Source organism: Solanum pennellii, chromosome 9, assembly GCF_001406875.1.
Source record: "Solanum pennellii chromosome 9, SPENNV200".
NCBI lineage: Eukaryota > Viridiplantae > Streptophyta > Magnoliopsida > Solanales > Solanaceae > Solanum > Solanum pennellii.
The window spans coordinates 32,994,530-33,014,706 of NC_028645.1; the positions used below are offsets into that span (position 1 = coordinate 32,994,530).

General features: G+C 35.1%; 1 long non-coding RNA gene across 2 annotated transcripts in view; it reads right to left on the bottom strand.

The window, feature by feature from the left end:
- LOC114078599 overlaps positions 1-17,778 on the bottom strand; it is a 43,006-nt gene extending 25,228 nt beyond the window's left edge. For both annotated transcript variants that reach the window (XR_003580228.1, XR_003580227.1), the window contains exon 1: positions 17,635-17,778. This is a non-coding gene — a long non-coding RNA (uncharacterized LOC114078599). The remainder of the gene's footprint in view (positions 1-17,634) is intronic.
- Between the last annotated feature and the right edge of the window lie 2,399 nt (positions 17,779-20,177).

Below are 20,177 nucleotides of genomic sequence, written 5' to 3' on the forward strand. Positions count from 1 at the left end.
AGGTTAGAGCCAAAACGACAAAGAAAGGCCTTGATGTTCGTAAACTAACTAATTTGAACTAGTAGACGTCTCCATGTTTGTTGAAGGTCTGGGAGTGTCAAATGAAGTCCAAAACTTGTAAAAAGACTTTAAATAGGTAAAAAAAAATAGGATAAAGGGTTCAAAATTCCGGTAACGACTCCCCAAGGAACCAAGTACAGCCCGAACTATCCTTGGGAGGACCCAAACCTTGACGAGCAAGCTACCAAAGCAGTTTGCGACAGCCAAGATGTCGAACTAGCCACGCGTCGTTAAGCTAAAAAAAGGTAGGCAAAAAGTTGACTTCCGGTGGGAGGCCTACATGAAGTGTAATTCCTCCTCTCGGATTTTCAAAAATAAATGTGCAACCGCCCCCGCGACGCGCAACCACTTTTCACATTGGAATGCGTCATTTTTAAGATTATTTAACTTCACAAAAATACCTATTTAAGTGAAGGGTATTTTGGGTATTTTAGGGGATGACTTTATAATGGTTTTAAGTCAGTTTCAAAAGACTTCCACACACTCTAAATCAAAATTAACAAATCCCTCTCATTTCTCTCAAAAACTCTCTTTATTGAAAGTCCATTTAAATACAAGAAAAAACTTGAGGAATAATACTAAGACTCCAAGATTTCTAATCAAAATTCATGAAATAATGGTCAAATAAGGTATGGGTTATTCACTCTTGGGATTCCTTTCCCCAATAGGTCCTTTCAAAGATGATTTCCAACAATTCAATTCCTAGGGTTTTTACTATACATAAGGGTTTTCTTCCAACCTTGAGATTTATGACTAATGATGAAAAACTATGATTTTTTATGGTTAATTAAGTATATATTTGTAGGGTAATTGATAGGTAATGTTGGGTTTTCGTATGAAGCATGTCCCTTCTCTAAATCATGGATTTGATTATGTTCTATCTATCACTAAACATCACGAAATTGTTGGGATTGGAATTATAGCTTGAATAAACTCTTAATTGAGCCCTTTCCCTTAACCCTAACTATGAATTAGTCTTGCGTATGACTAGAGTGGTTGAGTTTGGTTATGTCGTTGAGTGTTTCACTATATTATTGGATGATTGTAATGAATTGAGTGTAAGTTCTTGATGAAGATCCTTGGAAGCAATTGGGTAGGTCTTCTAAACTACTCTATTGTCTTGATGTTGGCCTATAATAGAAGTTGTTATGAAATTGAAGTATATATGATTTTTCTATGAATATACGATGGCCTATGAATTTGTTGAATGTGAGATCATTGTAAGGATATGATAATGCAAGTTGATGATGTTTATCTTGTATGCCTACACACTATGATTATGATCTCTTCATCTCACAAATGAAGGTTATGATGAAAGGATATTCTCATCTAAACCTACAGATCTTATGATCATGTTTATATGAGGAGTTAGTCTCCTATGTCCTATGATAAATTTTATGATAAATAATGACTTAAAGGTATTTCCGAAAGGGACATTAGCTTAGCACCGATGAACTAGATATGAGAGGTGTCCCTTCCCTAGTTGGAAGGTAGGTTCAAAATGACTCTCATGTTATAGAGGCTGCCATGTAATATGGAACTATGGGTCTCTAATATATCTCCTAGTTCATGAACATGTTACCTTCATAGTTATACTAGCTAGTTGATCCACCTAGAATGCTATGTCCATCTCTTGGTTCTACCTTGGCAAGTATTCCTTTTTTCGGGTGACTTGAGGAGTCTACTTAGTATAGGTAGGGGTATGGGACTCTACCTATACATTGCAAAAGTTGACTCTAAGGGATGTCCTAGGAGATTGTTCTCATGTAAGATGATAATAAGAAATGTATAATGCTCATGATGTATGATGTTGCTCTTATAAGATGTCAGCTATGTTTATGAACATGAAATGGACTATGTGACGATGACTACTAATGATGTACATTTTATGAAACAAAGCATTACGTATGCTCTTTTATCTTGTTTACTTGATTAAGTGGAGTTATGCGGGTTCACATGATCATTGCACTTGTAGGCTTGCACTAGGATTTTTGGTGAGTGTTTTGTATTTTTTGTTGATATAAAATATTGATCAAGAAAATTATAATAAGACTTTATGATGATATGTATTTGATTATAACCATGCTTTATGTTGTTGTGATCCTTATCTTGTATATGCGCTCTTGTATGTGCATTAAAGGCTTTCAAATGACTTAGCATACTTTATAAAAAGATAATCCTTTGTCATTCATGTCCTTAAATGTTTATGTATACTTACTAGATGTAGATTACTAACCCCTATACTTTATATAACGACAAATGTCGGGTCTGACCGTTGAAAATTAAGATGGTAGATTGAAGAAGCTTGGAACTTGTTCTGCAAGTGTTTGTAGGTCCTCATGTTCGGGGATGCTACTTTTCATCATTCTAGCTTATGAAGATTTTATTGGTTTAAGAGATACTCTATATTTCCTTTTATCATTTGGAATCTATAGTTTTAAGGCCTATATGGTGTATTGACTTTAATTTGGCTTAGTCAAGACTCGTATTCTTAGATGGTTTTTATGTGAGACCGTTTTTAGACTATAATATGTATGTTTATCATGTTATTAAGCGAGAAGTATGAGTATGCTTCACATAGTATGTAAGAGTTTTGATTTTCTGCGATTTTTAACCTATGATATGTTATTACGAATGCTAAGGGCTTGTTTGAATCATACGAGAGGATGATGATGCCAAATGCATCTGGGGGTTGCTCTCAAGTCATGACAAACTTGGTATCACAGCATAAGGTTAAATGACATAGGGTCAGTGTCTCACTTAAACAACATAAATATAGTGTCTTATTCATGGTTTTGAAGCGCACCGCAATTATGAATGAGACGCTATATGATGATTAGGAAAATTCTCTTTTATTGAAAATCCTATGTCGTTCCTCTAGAGTTTTGACACTGTGTCTTTTAGCATCTAATCCCTTACATGTGGTTATAGAAGATGAACTCAAGAAGGACAACCACGAGAAGAGTGGGAGAAGAGATTGAAAATGCGGGAGCTACTCCCCAAGGCAATATAGTTCCTCCTCAAGAGCAAGTTGTTGTGAATAAAGTTCCAGTCAATCCTCCGTCAATGACGGATGGTGAGGTGAGGGAAGCCCTTCTCCAAATGGCCTAAGCCATCACCACTCAAGCTTAAGCCATTACGGTTCAAGCTAACAGGGAAGTTGTACCTCGAAGAACCAACAGGCTAATACTATGGATACCTATTTGAGAGATTTTACCAAGATGAATCCTCCAATGTTCTTTGGATCAATGTTTGATGAAGACCCCCAAGACTTCCTTGATGAGGTCTATAAGATTTTATTTTCTTTGGGGGTGAGTACTATTGAAAAGAATGATCTTGCTTCCTATCAACTCAAGGACGTTTCTCAAACATGGTACAATCAATGGAAAGATAGTTGGTATTTAGGAGGTGGTCCCATAACTTGGGAGATCTTCAAAAATGCCTTTCTTGACATATTCCACCCAAGGGAGCAAAGGGAATGTAAGGTAGAGAACTTCATTAACATTCTTCAAGAAGGTATGAGTGTTAAGGAATACTCCTTAAAGTTCATTAAGTTGTCCAAATATGCTTCCTCTTTGGTTTCGAATGATAGGGATGAAATGAGTTGTTATGTAAGGGGTGTGCCCAAAGAGCATGAAGAAGAATGTCGTGCAGCCATGATTCATGATAACATTGATCTTTATAGGTTGATAGTTCATTCACAACATGTAGATAAGAATTGTCTAAGGAAGAGGAATCGAGAAGCTAAGAAGGTAAGATCTTTTGAAAATGGTTCTTCTAAGTGTAGGCTTGACATGCAAGACAAGCCTAAGTTCAAGAAGATGTTTTCGAAACAAGTCCCCTACAATTTATCCAAGACTCACAATGATAGGGTATCTAATCTTAAACCTCAAAAAGGGAGAAATATTGATCCATCAAGGAAAAGACCAACTTGTGGAAAGTGTGGTAAGAAACATGGGGGTGAATGCTTTGATGGAACTAATAGTTGCTATGGTTGTCGCAAAGGTGGCCATATGGTGAAATATTTTCCTAATGTGAAGTGTCAAGTAAATGGTAATATCCAAGTTCAATCAACCGGTCCGAACTCCGAAAACCCAAAAAAGGAACCCTTTTTATGCACTCAAGGCTAGGGGTGAACAAGAGAGCTCTCTCGAGGTAGTGACCGGTATGTTACAAGTCTTTTCTATTAATGTTTATACTTTCCTTGATCCAGGATCTGCCCTTTATCTTCTTACACCTTTGTTTGCTAGGAAGTTTAATATACTTCCCGATGTTTTGATTGAACCCTTTTTGGTTTGTACCCCAATGGGTGACTCGGTAGTGGCAGAGAGAGTCTACAAGAAATGTCCTGTAATACTGCCCAATTGAGTTATTATTGTTTATTTGGTAGAACTTGACATGTTTAATTTTGATATCATATTGGGTATGGATTGTCTTGATGCTTTTTTTTTCTTCCATACACTGTAAAACGAGAGTAGTGAAGTTTCAATTTCCAATGAACCCATTAGAAAGTGGAAGGGGGCAAATTCTATGCCAAGGGGTCAAATCATTTCTTGCTTGAAGGGTTGTAAGATAATATTTAAGGGTTTTCTATACTGTGTGGTGAGGGTTAAAGAACTAGAATATGAAGCTCGATCTGTTGAGTCGATCCTCGTAGTGAGGGAATTTCTAGAGGTCTTTCCTAGTGACCTTCCTGAATTTCCTCCGGAATGGTAAACTGACTTTGGCATTGACTTATTACAAGATACGAATCCCATTTCAATTCCTCCATATGGAATCTCTCCGGTCGAATTGAAAGAGTTTAAGCTCCAACTGAAGAATTTACTAGACAAGGGTTTCATCCAATCTAGTATTTCTCCATGGGGTCCTCCGGTCTTGTTTGTGAAGAAGAAGGATGAGGTCCCATTAATCCACCGTATTTTAAAAAAATAATTGTGAAATTGCCTCCACAATGCGCAGCCACTTCCCAGATTCGTCCGCGTTGTTTTTAAGTCTATTTAACTTCAAAAAAAGACCCATTTAAGTGAAGGGTCTTTTGGGTATTTCAGAGGACGAGTTCATTATGGTTTTAAGTCAGTTATAAACCACTTTCACTCAATTTAAATAAGAATTAATAAATTCCTCTCATCTCTCTCAAAAACTCTCTCTATTGAAATTCCACTAAAAAACAAGAAAAAGCTTGAGGAAGAAGACGAAGACTCCAAGATTTTTTGTCAAAATTCATTGAATAATCGTCAATAAGATATGGATTCTTCAATATTGAGATTCCTTTCCCCAAAAGGTCCTTTCCAAGATGATTTCCAACAATTCAATTCCTAGGGTTTTTACTCTACAAAAGGGTTTTCTTCAAAACTTGAGATTTATGACTAATGATGAAAAACTATGATTTTCTATGGTTAATTAAGTATGTATTTGTTGGGTAATTGATAGGTAATGTTAATTTTACTTATGAAGAATGTTCCTTCTCTAAATCATGGATTTGATTATGTTCTATCTATCAGTAAGTTTCATGAAATTGTTGGGATTGGAACTATAGCTTGAATAAACTATTAAATGAGCTATTTCCCTTAACCCTAACCATGAATTGATCTTGCGTAGGACTAGAGTAGTTGGGATTAGTTATGTTGTTGAGTATTTCACTCTATTATTGGATGATTATTATGAATTGAGTGTAAGTTCTTGATGAAGATTCTTTGAAGCAATTAGGTAAGTAATCTCAAGTCATTATTACTCTATTATGTTGATGTTGGCCTATAATTGATGTTGTTATGAAATTGAAGTATGTATAATGTTTCCATGATATGGCCTATGAATATTTTGAATGTCTGATCATGGCAAGGATTCATAATGCAAGTGAATCATATTTATCTTATATGCCTTACACATTATGATTATGATATGTTAATCTCAAAAATGAAGGTTGTGATGAAAGGAAATTCTCATCTAAACCTAAAGATCTTATGATAATGTTTATAGGAGGAGTTAATATGCTATTACCTATGATAAGTTTTATGATCAATGTTGACATAAGGTTATTCAAAAAGGAACTTAAGCTTAGTACCTATTAAATAGATATGAGAGGCGTCCCTTCCCTAGTTTGAAGGTAGGTTCACAATGAATCTCACCAGATAGAGGTTGCCATGTAATGTGGAACTATGGGTCTTTAATATATATCCTAGTTCTTGAACTATGTTGCCTCCGTAGGAGTACTAACTAGTGGATCCACCTAGAATGCTATGTTCATGTTTTGGTTCTACCTTCGCAAGTAGACCACCTTCTTACGGTGTGGGGTTTCATGACAGTGGATTCCATGCTTAGCTCACATGGTCTAATGTCCATTAAGGCGTTTGTTCCCTCAAGTAAAATAGGTAAATGGACTTTGACTAGGGTGACTTGAGGAGTTTACTTAGTATAGGTAGGCGTATGGGACTCTACCTAGACATTGCAAAAGTTGACTCTAAGGGAAGTCCAAGGAGATTGTTCTCATTTAACATGATAATATGAAATGTATGATGCTTATGATATATGACGTCGGCTATGTTAATGAACATGAAATTGTCTATGTGATGATGACTACATATGATGTAAGTTGTATGAAGCAAAGTATTACTTATGGTCTCCTATCTTGTTTACGTGATTATGTGGGGTTATGGGGATTTATATCATCATTGCACTTGTAGGCTTGGGATGGATTATTGGTAACTGTTTTGTATTTTATGTTGATATGAACTATTGAATGGGAATATTGGTAAGTATTTTGTATGTTATGTTGATATGAACTATTGAACATGAAAACGTTAATATGATTATATGATGATATGTCTTTGGTTATGATCATGTTTTATGTTGTTGTGATTCTTATCTTTTATAAGCTTTCTTTTATGTGTATTAAAGGCTTTCAAATGACTTAGCATGCATTCTAAAGAATGGTCCTTTTTCATACATGTCCTTGAATATTTATGTATATATACCTATACTTAGTAGATGTGGCATACTAACCTCTATACTTTATATAACTACATATTTAGGGTCCGTCCATTGACGATTAAGAATGTCGATTGAAGAGTCTTGGAACTCTTTCTCCCAGTGTTGGTAGGTCCTCATGTTCAAGGATGTTATCTTTTCATTATTCTAGATTATGAACATTTTAGTAGTTAAAGATATACTCTTTTGTTCCTTTTATCATTTGGATTCTATTGTAGTAAGGTTTATATCGTGCATTGACTTTGTATTGGCTAAGTCCAAGACCCGCATTCTTAGATGGTTTTTGTTTGAGACAATTTTTAGACTATCATATGGATGTTTATCATGTTATTAAGCGAGAAGTGTAAGTATACTTCACATATTATGTAAAAGTTTTAATTTTCCATGATTCTTAACCTATGATATATTATGACGAATGCTAAGGGCTTGTTTAAATTCTCTGAGAGGACGATGACGTCTGTCGCATATGGGGAGTTTCTCCCCGGTCGTGACATAATTCAACCCAAGCTTCCATGAGATATAACATCTCAAGCTACCTTGAGTATTTCAACTCAAGCCTTCTTGAGAATTACTATCCCAAGATATACCTACCATCTCACCGTATAATGCGAATTCACATCTCAAGCTATCAATAGATTCACATCAAAATCTATCATGAAATTCACATCTCGATATATCATGCCTTACTCTTCTAATCTTGTCTATTATACATGAAATGATCACACAATCCATCTTCAAGCTAATCTAGTTCATCATGTCTTGATTCATTTTAGGTTCTTAGGTCAACCTAGAATTCATCTATGTGAGAGAACTTGCTTCTCCTATTATGTTCATGTCTAAGTGTGAAAGAAAATATTATCACAATCTCTTAATAATGACTATACCACAAAAACCCTAGCGTTAATTGCATAACAACCCATAATCGATTATTACCTTTAATTCATTATGATCTAGGTTCAATAACATGCTTACTTCATTCGATTGGATCATTAAAATGTAAGTCTAGGCATACATGATCACATAGGTTCAATTCCAAATTTACAAGTCAAAGCCATCCTAGATCAATTAAGCCTAGTTCATTTCATATCTAGGTGATTCAATCATTATCAATTAGTACATAATGGAATTGCGTTAAGAAGATCAGCTTAGAACCTTCATCGTGCCTCTAATGGCCTAAAATCACCATGATCACTTTGAAAATCAATTGCTAAAATTCACCATGAATTCCTCATGAAAAAATCACATAATCATCATATGAATATATTTTAATTCTACCCACTAGATTAGGATCACAATCAAGCCTTACCCACAATGCAATCACAACAGTCTCTAGATTAGAGCCTTAATGCTAGATTGAATCACAACTCCATGAATGGAATAATCCATGGATGAATAATCTTCACATACCTTTTATTAGAGCGTTAATCCTTGCTTGAATTTTTGGTGAATTTCGTCCAAGGAGCAGCCTCCAACTTCGGTTCTTCTATGGTGTTCTTGAGAGTTCTTCGGTGAAAGAGAGGTTTTGATTTGGAGTCTAGGGTCTTATTCTCTTTCTTATTGTTTAAATACTCATAAAATACCTAAAACTACCTAAAAGAACTGCCAATGCATTTATTTGGACATGGGGTGAATCTCCTATTCATCTCTTCAGTAGATAGCGTGTTGCAGGAAAAAATGCAGACCCATCAACGCCTATAGTCGACGGACCGTTAATGGAACGATGGTGTCATACTTCAGGTCCATCGTTCTTGTCAGAGAGTCCAATTCAGGGGGGCTTAACTCTAACATCAATATGTGGAGTGACGCCCCCAATCGACTGGGCGTAGCTCAAGTAATGGGGCGTTGTTCGAGGGTCGTGAAGTGACACTTTCAAGGCAGTGCACTGTCCACTTTTGGGTCCTCCTCAACGACACTTTGGGTGGTCTTTGGGGAGTCGTGCCCCAACGTTTACACCCCAAATATGTTATTATAGATGTTAGGAACCTTCCTTATCACATTAAGCTTGAAACACTACTTAAAACCTCATGAAACATGATATGGCACGCTAGCACGACTCAAGGCTTACTTTCGAACGTCTTGGACGTTTCACCTCCAAACTCTCTCAAAACTACATACTGTCTATGAACACTATTTTTCATTCATTTTAAGACCTCGTAAGCTCATGACACTCATCTTATGATCTATTTTGACCTATTGCCTTTTTTTTTTTAGTCCTTACAGTTCTACAATCAATAGAAGCAAAACAAGCATCACTACTACAAATGGTCCCTTTAACGGCAAAAAAATGCAGCATCAGCGGCAATAAAATTTGCCACTATAGCATGTACCAGCCAATGGTCTTTGGCCGGCAATGGCGGGGTCGGCAAAGGCTTTCACGGCCATTGTGTGACATGTTGTTAAAGAGTAGAATGAATTGCCGCTAAAAATCATTAGCTTTTGTGGAAATTTTTGATGCAATTATATTAGCTACTAGAGCTAATTCCTAACGGCTAACTATGGTCTTTTAGCATCCATTCAGTTAGCTAATAGATCCATACAAATAGCCGCTAAGAGTTAGTAGTTCTAACACTATTTTTTATATGGAAATTAATGACTCCAATATCTCGTCAATAAAATGTCTCAGATTTCCCTTTTGGCATCATTGTTATCGCTGGTAAATTCAGATGAATTGTGGCTAATAGTAGGCATCCTTAAATTTTGGCGGCAACCATTTTAAGGCAATGCTAAAAGATACAATTGTTAGCCACCATTAATAATAATTCATCATTCATACAGAATACAAACCACAAAGTTTAGCAAATACTAAAAATATATTACTATTAATTGATAAATTGTAATTTATGTCATAAGATCTAGAAAAATAAAAGGAAGTACTAATCCAAAATATGAATGCCAATCATATAAAATCTTATATATTTCTTACTAATATATTGAATAATATATTTAAGTGATTTTTTCCACTATTGTCCATAATGAAATCTCCCGCATGTAAAATTTATGATCTTTATATTCTAAGACCTCAAACAAGAAAATAAATGTGACAAGAGATTAGAAGTATATAATACAAAAAAAAAAAAAAGCACACGTAGTGTGAGTAATCACAAAAATTACAAGAAAGACACATCAAATAACAATAAGTTATATTCTTTTATATGGACTTAGAATTACGTTCTCTTATATTCCTAGGTAAGAATTGAAAATACAAAAAGACATGGAGGAATAAGATGCTATAGTTGAAGTTCATCGAATTGGGGCAGCAATCCACTCATAACAAATGTTAACTAAATGAGCAATCATGAAAGACGAGAAGTAAATTTTAGTGTGCGCTGAAAAGTATTTTATTGTTAAGCAACCTATGCAAAGGAATGTTGTCTAGCAACATGTCGGAGAGAATTATGAATCCAACTGCTATAAAGAATTGCTGAGAACATAGGTGTCAAATAGAAAAACTAAACACAGTTGTGTGTTTGTTATTATCTTAAGCATAATCATATTAAAAACTCAACAACAATATAGTAAAACTTCTTGTATATCTCATGTGATTGAAGTCCTTAAGCTCCACTTCTCTCTTCTCCCAAAATGGGGACTTAATTTAATATTTTGGAGCTGCTGGAAAAAATGAACACATTTTTATCTCTGTTTTCTCTAATAATTTGCCGATAGTTAACAAAGTACGTCATGGCAAAAATCCACTTCGCAGCTCAATTTTGTATATAATTTGGCAGCAACTAATTGTTGAAAATAGAGGTGCTACAAGTAATTTTCTAATGCTCTTCAAGTAAAAATTTTACTAAGGATTTCTGAAGAAGCAAAAGATTTTCTCTAAGGTATTTAAGCATCTTATACTAATGTTAAACGAGAGTTAACTATTTTGTCCAAGAGATTCGCGAGTCTAATTTATGGGATGATTTGCAGAGAACAGAGTAATGAAACAATAGTAATCAGATCAACCATTATTATGGCTATTGCTTGACCTTTAGTTGATGTAGCTGGGAACATCTAATTTTAAAAGTAGAGAATCTACTATTCATTCTTCTAATGTCAATCAAGTAGAAATTTCACTTAGGAATTTCGACGCAGCAACTAATTGTAGAAAGTAGAGGGGCTACAGTTCAAATATTAATATGTCAATAATTAGTGTTAGTCAACTGTACGTTTAACAGTTTTTATTCAACAAAGCAAACAAATTATTGAATCCATCCCATTTTTTTTGTTCAAATCTTGCTATTCAATTACTAGAAGTAATTGTTAAAAATGAATAGTAATTAGAGTTGAAAAGAGAAGATTTGGTGGTTGGCAAATTGGTAAGATTTGCAATCACTTTTGATCTTTGTATATTTAGCTATGTCATTAGTTACATAAGCATGATTTTGCTCATTTGTAGAACACACCAAAACTTGAGAGAAAAACCACTTTGAGAGCAAAGTGAGGTATTCCATAGACTATAAAAGAAAAATAGTCTGTGAAGAAAAATAGAGTGTGAGCAATATTTTAGTAAGGCGGAAACCAAAAGAGTGTTGTTCCTGTTGAGTATCTAGTAGTGACTTTGAGTATTGTATTTGTGACTACACTGTGCAAAATTCCTTACTATAGTGATATCAGTTGCTTTTCTTTGCCCGTGGTTTTTTCCCATATTCAGAAGGGTTTCCACGTAAATTTCTTGGTGTTGTTATTTTCCCATTTTATTTCCATTACTTTTACAATATATATTTTTGTGCTTGTCCGCGTTTTCTTAACAAACTGGTATCAGGGCCAATGTTTTATCTGAGTATGCTCTGTGGTTGCATCACAATCTTAACATTCACATCAGAAAAGATTTACTTTGATTTGCGATAACAATATTTTTTGGGTAAAAACGATGGAAGCCAACACAAGTAGAATGGTTACTTTGAATGATGTTAATTATGCCATTTGGAAGGATAAAATGGAAGATTTGCTTTACATTAAGAATTTTTACTTACCAGTATTTACCACTGTAAAGCCTAATAATAAAATAGATGAAGAGTGGAATCCGTTGCACAGACAGGTATGTGGATTCATTAGGCAATGGATCGACGATAATATGTTGAATCATATTTCTGGGGAGACACATGCTCGAACCTTATGGGAGCATCTTGAAAGTTTGTATGCTTGGAAGACTGGCAACAACAAAATGTTCTTAATAAAGCAGATGTTGAGTTTAAAGTATCATGTTGGTTCTCCAATGACAGACCATCTGAATAATTTTCAAGGGATCATGAATCGGTTATCTGCTATGGGCATCAAATTTGATGAAGAAATTCAAGGCTTGCTTCTACTTGGTTCCCTACAAAATTCTTCGGAAACATTTAGAACGTCATTGTCAAATTCTGCTCCAAATGGTGTGATCTCTATGGATTCCGCCAAGAGTAGTGTCTTGAACGAAGAGATGAGAAAAAATCTCTAGCTTCTTCTTCGTCGGATGTTCTGATATCTGGCCCCAGGGGGAGAAACAAAAATCGTGGTTCTCAGTATAGAGAACAAAATAGGAGCTAACCAGAGGCCAACTTAAGGATATTGAGTGCTCTCATTGTGTCATGAAAGGGCACACAAAGAAGTTCTGCAAGAAGTTGAAGAGGGAGAACAAAAACAAAGAGGAAACTAAGGAAGATGGAAACGAAAGCTGCCTAGCACCGTTACCACCGAAGATCTTGTCATTGTCCTTGATGAGGATATGAAAAATATTGCTTGTGATGAGTCAGGCTGGATTGTGGACACTGGTTCTGCATCTCATGTGACATCAAGGAAGGATTTTTTCTCTTCCTGTACTCCTGGTGATTTTGGAACCTTGAGTAAGGGTAATGAGACTATTTCTTGGGTGGTTGGTATTGGTACAATTTTTCGGAAACTAGTGTTGGAACTAAACTAGTTTTGAACAATGTGAAACATGATCCTGAGGTTTGTCTGCACCTAATTATTGTTGGTGTTTTAGACGATGAAGGATATGTTAGTACCAACGGTGATGGAAAATGGAAGCTCATTAAGGGTTACTTAGTTGTGGCTCGTGGTAACAAACATCGTGGTCTATACTGGACTACGACATATGCTTGTGTTGATATGGTGAATATGTTTTAGAGAGATAACTCCTCAATGTTATGGCACAAGAGACTTAGCCACATTAGCGAGAGAGTACTTAATGTACTAGCCAAGAAGAATTTTTTGTCAAATTTCAAAAGTGCTAAATTAGAAAAGTGTGAGCAATGCTTGGCTGGTAAACAAAATAGAGTTTCCTTTAAGTCCTACCCCCTTCGAGAAAGACAGAGTTGCTTGAGCTGGTGCACTCTGATTTATGTGGTCCAATGAATACAAAGACATTAGGTGGTGCACTTTTCTTTGTCAACTTCATTGATGATTGCTCGAGAAAACTTTGGGTCTATATCTTGAAGAGTAAAGACCAAGTGTTAGGTGTCTTTAAGCAATTTTAGGCTTCAGTTGAAAGAGAAACTGGAAAGAAACTGAAATGTATTCGTACTGATAATGGTGAGGAATACTGTGGACCATTTGACGAATACTGCAAGCATCAAGGTATTAGACACCAGAAGACTCCTCCAAGACTCCTCAGCTTAATGGTTTGGCTGAGAGAATGAACAGGATCTTGATGGAAAGAGTTAGATTTTTGCTTTCTGAACGAAAGTTGCCGGACTCATTTTGCACATTTGAAGAACACACCAAAACTTGAGAGAAAAATTACATCGAGAGCAAAGTGAGTTATTCCATAAAGCGTGAGCGATATTTTAGTAAGGTGGAAACCAAAAGAGTGTTGTTCCTTTTGAGTGAGTAGTAGTAACTTTGAGTATTGTATTCGTGACTACACTGTGTAAAATTCCTTACGATAGTGATATCAGTTGCTCCTCTTGACCCTTTGTTTTTTCCCTTATTGAGAAGGGTTTCCACGTAAATTTCTTGGTGTTGTTATTTTCCAATTTTATTTCCATTACCTTTACCATATATATTTTTAATGCTTATCCACGTTTTCCCAACACAAATTATATAGTCAAACACCTAGAAGAAAGAACACAGGATGAATAAATGAAGATAACACATCTAAATAGAGACACAATCCACACAATAACAAAACTCATATTCATTAATAGAAATTTAACTATGTTTTTAAGTTGTGATCTATTTTATCTAGTTGTGTGATTTTATTAACCTTATCAATAATCATATTTAAGACTCATAAAAAACATAGTAAAATATCCCCACATCGCTTACGTTCTTGATGTCGTTAAGCTCTACTTGCCTCATCTCTAAAAAAATAAGCTAAATTTACTAATATGGAACAACTGGAAAAATGAAAGCACTAATAATCCTTGTTTTCTCTTTTAACTAATCGAAAGTTAACAAATATGATAGGATAAAAAATTAAGCCACATTGAAGAGCCAACCACTGTATAGTTAATAATGAATGAACGTCAGGATAAAGAAAAAAAATGTCTCCTCCCTTTTACTGAACAATGGGGAGCTCGATTTCATATATATTTTGGCAGCATCTAACTGCTGACACTAGAGGTGCTAGAAGTGATTTTGTTAATGTTCTTCAATTAGAAAATTCAGTATGGAATTCTAAGGAAGCAAGAAATTTTCGCAAAGGTAGCTACCCATCTTAAATTAATGATGAAGGAAAGTAAACTAGTTTGTCCAAGAGATTAGCGAGTCTAGTTGTTGAACTGATTTACAAAGAACACAGTAATGGAAGGTAATCATAAGATCAGCCATTGTTACAACCCTTGTTCTAGCTTTAGTGGCTTGATTTGGGTAACTACAAATTGCTCGAGTATTAGCTGATGTATATAGTTGTTCAGACTTTAAGCTTGATTAGATATCTATCTGTTTCAACTGTACTTAGATCAAAAGATATTGAGAGAACATGCTCTCCTGATTGTTTTTTTGTATCTTAAAATTTTGTACCTCAACACAATATTTACTATAGTTTAAAATCTATTCATAAAACAAAAAAAAATGCATATGATAAAACACCTTAAAGAAGCTCTAAAATTGTTCAAGTGAATAATTATGCAGTATAGAAGCTCATAATTGTATATATAACATTTAAATTAACTAATAATATGGGAAGTGAAAAGAAATTGTAGCAGAGTGCTTTAAATGAATTACGAGTTTCAAAGATTAGCTAGAGGAAAATTTTCTGTAATACAATATCATCAACTAAATGGTTGTTTATTGTGCTACAAGACCTTAGGTCGTTGTACTAACATGATGTTGTATCCTATGTTGGGTGATTTGGGAGAGTACATGCTTAGCCATATTTGAAGGAAATCATATGTCCAGTATTAGAATTAATGAGCAAGTCACATGGTTGATGTTTATGATTCTTAATAGTTAATTCCAATGCATCAAGGTGGAAGGTTGTACTCCTATGCTGGATAGTAAATTCATTACTAGGCAGAAGCCACACACAAACATGCTCAAGGTAAACATGGATGGCTGTTGTATGGGTAATCCTGGTGAAGATGCTGGCAGAGGTATTCGAAGGGACAAAAATGGTGACATGAGAAATGGCTTTTTATTCATATTACAGAATCTCAACTAAAAATAATCGTGAGGTCAATGTCGTACTCAAAGGGTTACAATTGTTTCTGGTAAACCACCTTGACAATGTTATCATTGAGACTGATTCCATGACACTAGTAAACTGGATAAAAGCTACTAGTAAAGGAATCTTGACTATCAGAAGTGAATTGGAGTAGATCATCAACCTACTGGATGAAGTGAACTACTAGGTGAAGCATTTCTATAGGGACGCTGACTGCGTCGCGAATATTATGCCTAATATAGGAGCAAAGGAAAAGAAAGAATTTTTTCTTTAGTACTACTACTTTGTTGCCAACCCATGTTAAAGCTGCTGTAAGGTTTGACTAGAATCAACCTCCTAATCTTAGAGTTAGAAACAAGTGGAAATATTCATCTTTGTAATTTGCTTTGTTGTAGCCTTTTAGCGGTGTACATGTATCAGAAAGGGTCGTTTGCTACTTACTTTTTGTACACAGTCATACTCTGTAGAGTCCTACTATTCATAGGACGCAAGTTATACGAGGTGTACCAATTTATTGTTTGCTCTCCACATAGAGGCAAGGATAAGAATCTTTATAATTGTATATCTCTCTTTTTAGTAGATGTATACAGGTTGGGGTCTCCCTAACCCCTGTATTATTGAAAACATCTAAACCTTTATCCTAGATGAGTTTTATAAATGTCTATAGGCTGATGTAGCATGTTGTGTTAGGTCTTTCTAGCCATGAAATTTTTGCAAATAGATATCTAGACTGTCTAAAGATCCCTATTTTACGTATCAACAAAACTTATATCCACTGATATTCAGATTATACAAAAAAAAAAAAGCAACAACCAACTACGATATGAAAATAGAGAAAATTCATGTTACCTGATTAATCATTAGGTTGATACTAAGCTTTACTGAATAGTCAATAAATATTAAATTTTCACCATATTATTAAAAAGAATTGACACTCATTTAGTGTCTTTTCTAATTTGCTAGTCTATCCAGCTATACGTCAAAGAGAGTGAATTGCAATTTTTCAAAAAATATATCAAAAGAAATTTCAAGTTCAAAGTTCTGACAGATAAGCAATAAACATAAGCATGGAACAATGGTAATAGAACTAGCCGTCGTTATAACTCTTTCTTAAACTTTAGTGGATGCAACTGGACCGTAGCTGATTGATAGAGTTTTAATTGTTGCCCTGTTTTATAATAAATTTACTATCGTCACAACTACTGCTAAAGTTTCTCTTTACTTCTAACAAATTGGAAAAGGTGGGTGTAGTTATCAAGATGTTGTACGATACTTTATATAATTTAGTATTCTTAATACTGGAATAGAAACACAAGTGACAAGTGTATGAGAGTTTTCATTATATTATTCTCATCTTCTATCATAAGATAAATTCAACACTCTATGATGCAGAACGAGTTGCAACAACAATTTACTTGTACCACTTCACATATTTACAATGGTACTTTTAAGTGATCATGATGTAAAATTATTTTATACAACTTTGTCTCTTCGAATAGTTAAATATCTATTCATTTTGTACAGCACTACATTTTTTCTAGTTACCAAGATTTCTTAACAGTGTCAATCATGAATATACTCAGCTCGAGTCTCGATTTGTTGAAGTAACAAGTAAATAACATTAAGTTTGTTGCTCTTCAACAACACAATATGATACTGTTTGTTTTGAATCTAGTCCACACAACTTAACCTTTATATTTTTATAATATTCAGAGGTTTCATTAAAGTAAAACTGATCATCCATCTATCATCACGATATTGTTTCTTCACTTCATAAAATGATAGGGAAACCAGAGGAATCTATTCAATAAATTTCAACCAATTAAATAAAAATCAAAGATCGCAAACATAACCTAACAAACACATATTAATGAAAAATGATGTTAATAGATTACTACACAAATAGAAACATAAAAGCAATGATACATAGAACATTAAAATCTACATACCAATAGCGATAATAAAAAGAGGAGAACATTAACACATAAAGTAAATTTGGAGAGTAGCGATCTGCTTACCTAAATACTTTGTCATGGACGTCGCTGATACTTGCTTGATATCTCCCTCTGATGGAATATTAGTCCTCGACTTCTAGGTTACTAGTGATTTTCTTATGCGGGTGGGACTTGGAGAGGGTCTTCTTTTTAAAAAAATGGGAATTTTCCTTATAAGAAGGGGAAAATAATTTTTGCAGAAGCGTGAGTTTTCCTTATTTCAAGGGGTAAAGGTTGGAAAAGTGGGACTGTTATTTTTAGAAAATGCAATTTAAAGATATTCTGTCCATTCTTTTTAATTGTTTCTAGAAATGTGCTTTATTACTGGCCATTATACATTAGTCGTTGATATTTAGCCTTGTTTTAATACATTAGCGGCAATTAGATTAGTGTCACAAAACAATTATCGCTAATCTCATTTTTGTAGTAGTGCATGCAACCAATCCATTCCGAAGATGACATAAAAATCAACCATTTTACCAAATCCACCAATGTAACTCTATTGAGTAATGATATAGGAAAATTCCCAAAGACTCTTTTAGCCACAACGGAGTCACCCACCGGGGTAGTAACCACAAAAGGTTCAACAAAGATATCTGGTAGAACATCAAACTTTTTAGCTACTAGAGGAGTTACAAATGATAAACTAGCACCGGGAACTACTAAAGCATACACATCAATGGTGAACACTTGTAACATACCGGCGACGACATCTGGAGAATCCTCTTTTACACCCCTAGAGCAGAGAACAGAGAAGTGGTTCTTCTTAGGAGGATCGGAACTAGGACCACTGTCTTGAGCTTGGATACTCTCCTTTCCTCTATCCTTAATCATGGGACAATCTTTAACCTTATTGCCATCCTTTACACAACCAAAGCAATTACCCATTCCCACCAAGCATTCACCCATATGTTTCTTACCACACTTGGTACAAGTAGGTTTCTCACTAGGTGAATTCTCACTTCTTCCACCTTGTGACTTAGGGTTAGACACTGTATCCTTTCTATCCTTGGAAAATTTAGTAGGAACTTGGTTGGAAAATATTTTATTGAACTTAAGCTTGTCTTGGATTTCAAACTTTCCCTAAGAAGTACCTCTTTCATAAGCCTCTTCCCTCTTGAATTTCCTATTCTTCCTTTTGAGCCTAGTTTTCTCAATTTGTTGTGTATGAACCATCAAACGAGAAATGTACATTTTGTCATGAAGCATCGCCAAACGACACTCTCCCATAAGATCATCGGATACACTCGTCACAAAAAGGCTCATTTAATCTCTAGGATTAGACACCAAAGAAGGAACATATTTGGACAGCTTAGTGAATTTCAAAGATTCTAACACACTCATACCTCCTTGACGAAGGTTGATGAACTCTTCCACTTTTGCCTCTCTTTTATACCTTGGAAAGAACCTATCAAGAAATGTCCTCCTAAAAACATCCCAACTTATGAGACACGCTCTCAAAGTCCTATTGTCTCTCCATTGAGTACACCAAGTTTGAGCCACATCCTTGAGTTGACAAGAGGCTAGATCTACATTCTCATTAGAACTCACTCCCATAGCATACAAGATATTGTAGACCTCATCAAGAAAGTTTTGGGGGTCTTCATTCAGCTTAGACCCAAAGAACATTGGAGGGTTCATCCTTGTGAACTCCTCAAAGAAAAAGCCATGGTACTACCATTTTGGTTCACACGAGGTCCAACTTTTCGGTTTGCTTGAGTTGTCATGGCTTGAGCTTGAGTAGTCATAGCTTGAGAGAAGTTGATGAAAGCAAACCTTATCTTTCCATATGTGATAGCCAGAGGATTGATCGGAGCTTGGTCACCTTGTGTAGCATGTTCTTAAGAAGGAGCTCGATTGTCTTGGGGAGGAACTCCTGCATTAGATCCGGTCACCTTGTGTAGCATGTTCTTGAGGAGGAGCTCTGTTGTCTTGTGGAGGAACCCCCGCATTTGCAATCTCTTCTTCAACACTTCTTGCTACTTCCCTTCAAGTATTCATATCCTATAACCACAATAAAAGGGCTAGAATAAAAAGGACACACCGAGTTACCACTCTTGAGCCACAACTTTCAAGATTAACAAACAGGTAAGAATTTCCTAACCATCACATCGCCTCTCATTTATAAGTGTGGCGTTCTTCATACCCATGAACAAGACTCTACAAAGACGTAGTTTAGTGAGACATCAATCCTAAGATTAGTTCAACCTCATGCTTTGATACCAAGTTTGTCACGACAAAAGGAGCACCCCCTAGACGTAACAGACGTCTTCGTCCTCGAAGAGGACTTGGACTATCCCTTAACATTCTTCATAACATATCATAGGTCAAAAATGCAGAAAATTAAAACTTTTACATTGTGAGGTATACTTAGACTTCTCACATATCATATGTGGAGTTTACATAGACTTCTCGTTTAGGCAATATAACAAATTCATAAGATATACAATTATAACATTGGACATAGCCCTTACTTTAATATAATACGCCACATATACACTTACAACAACAGTATCAAATGATAAAGGAAGGAATAAGTGTCTTTAGACATAAAAAATAACGTAGCT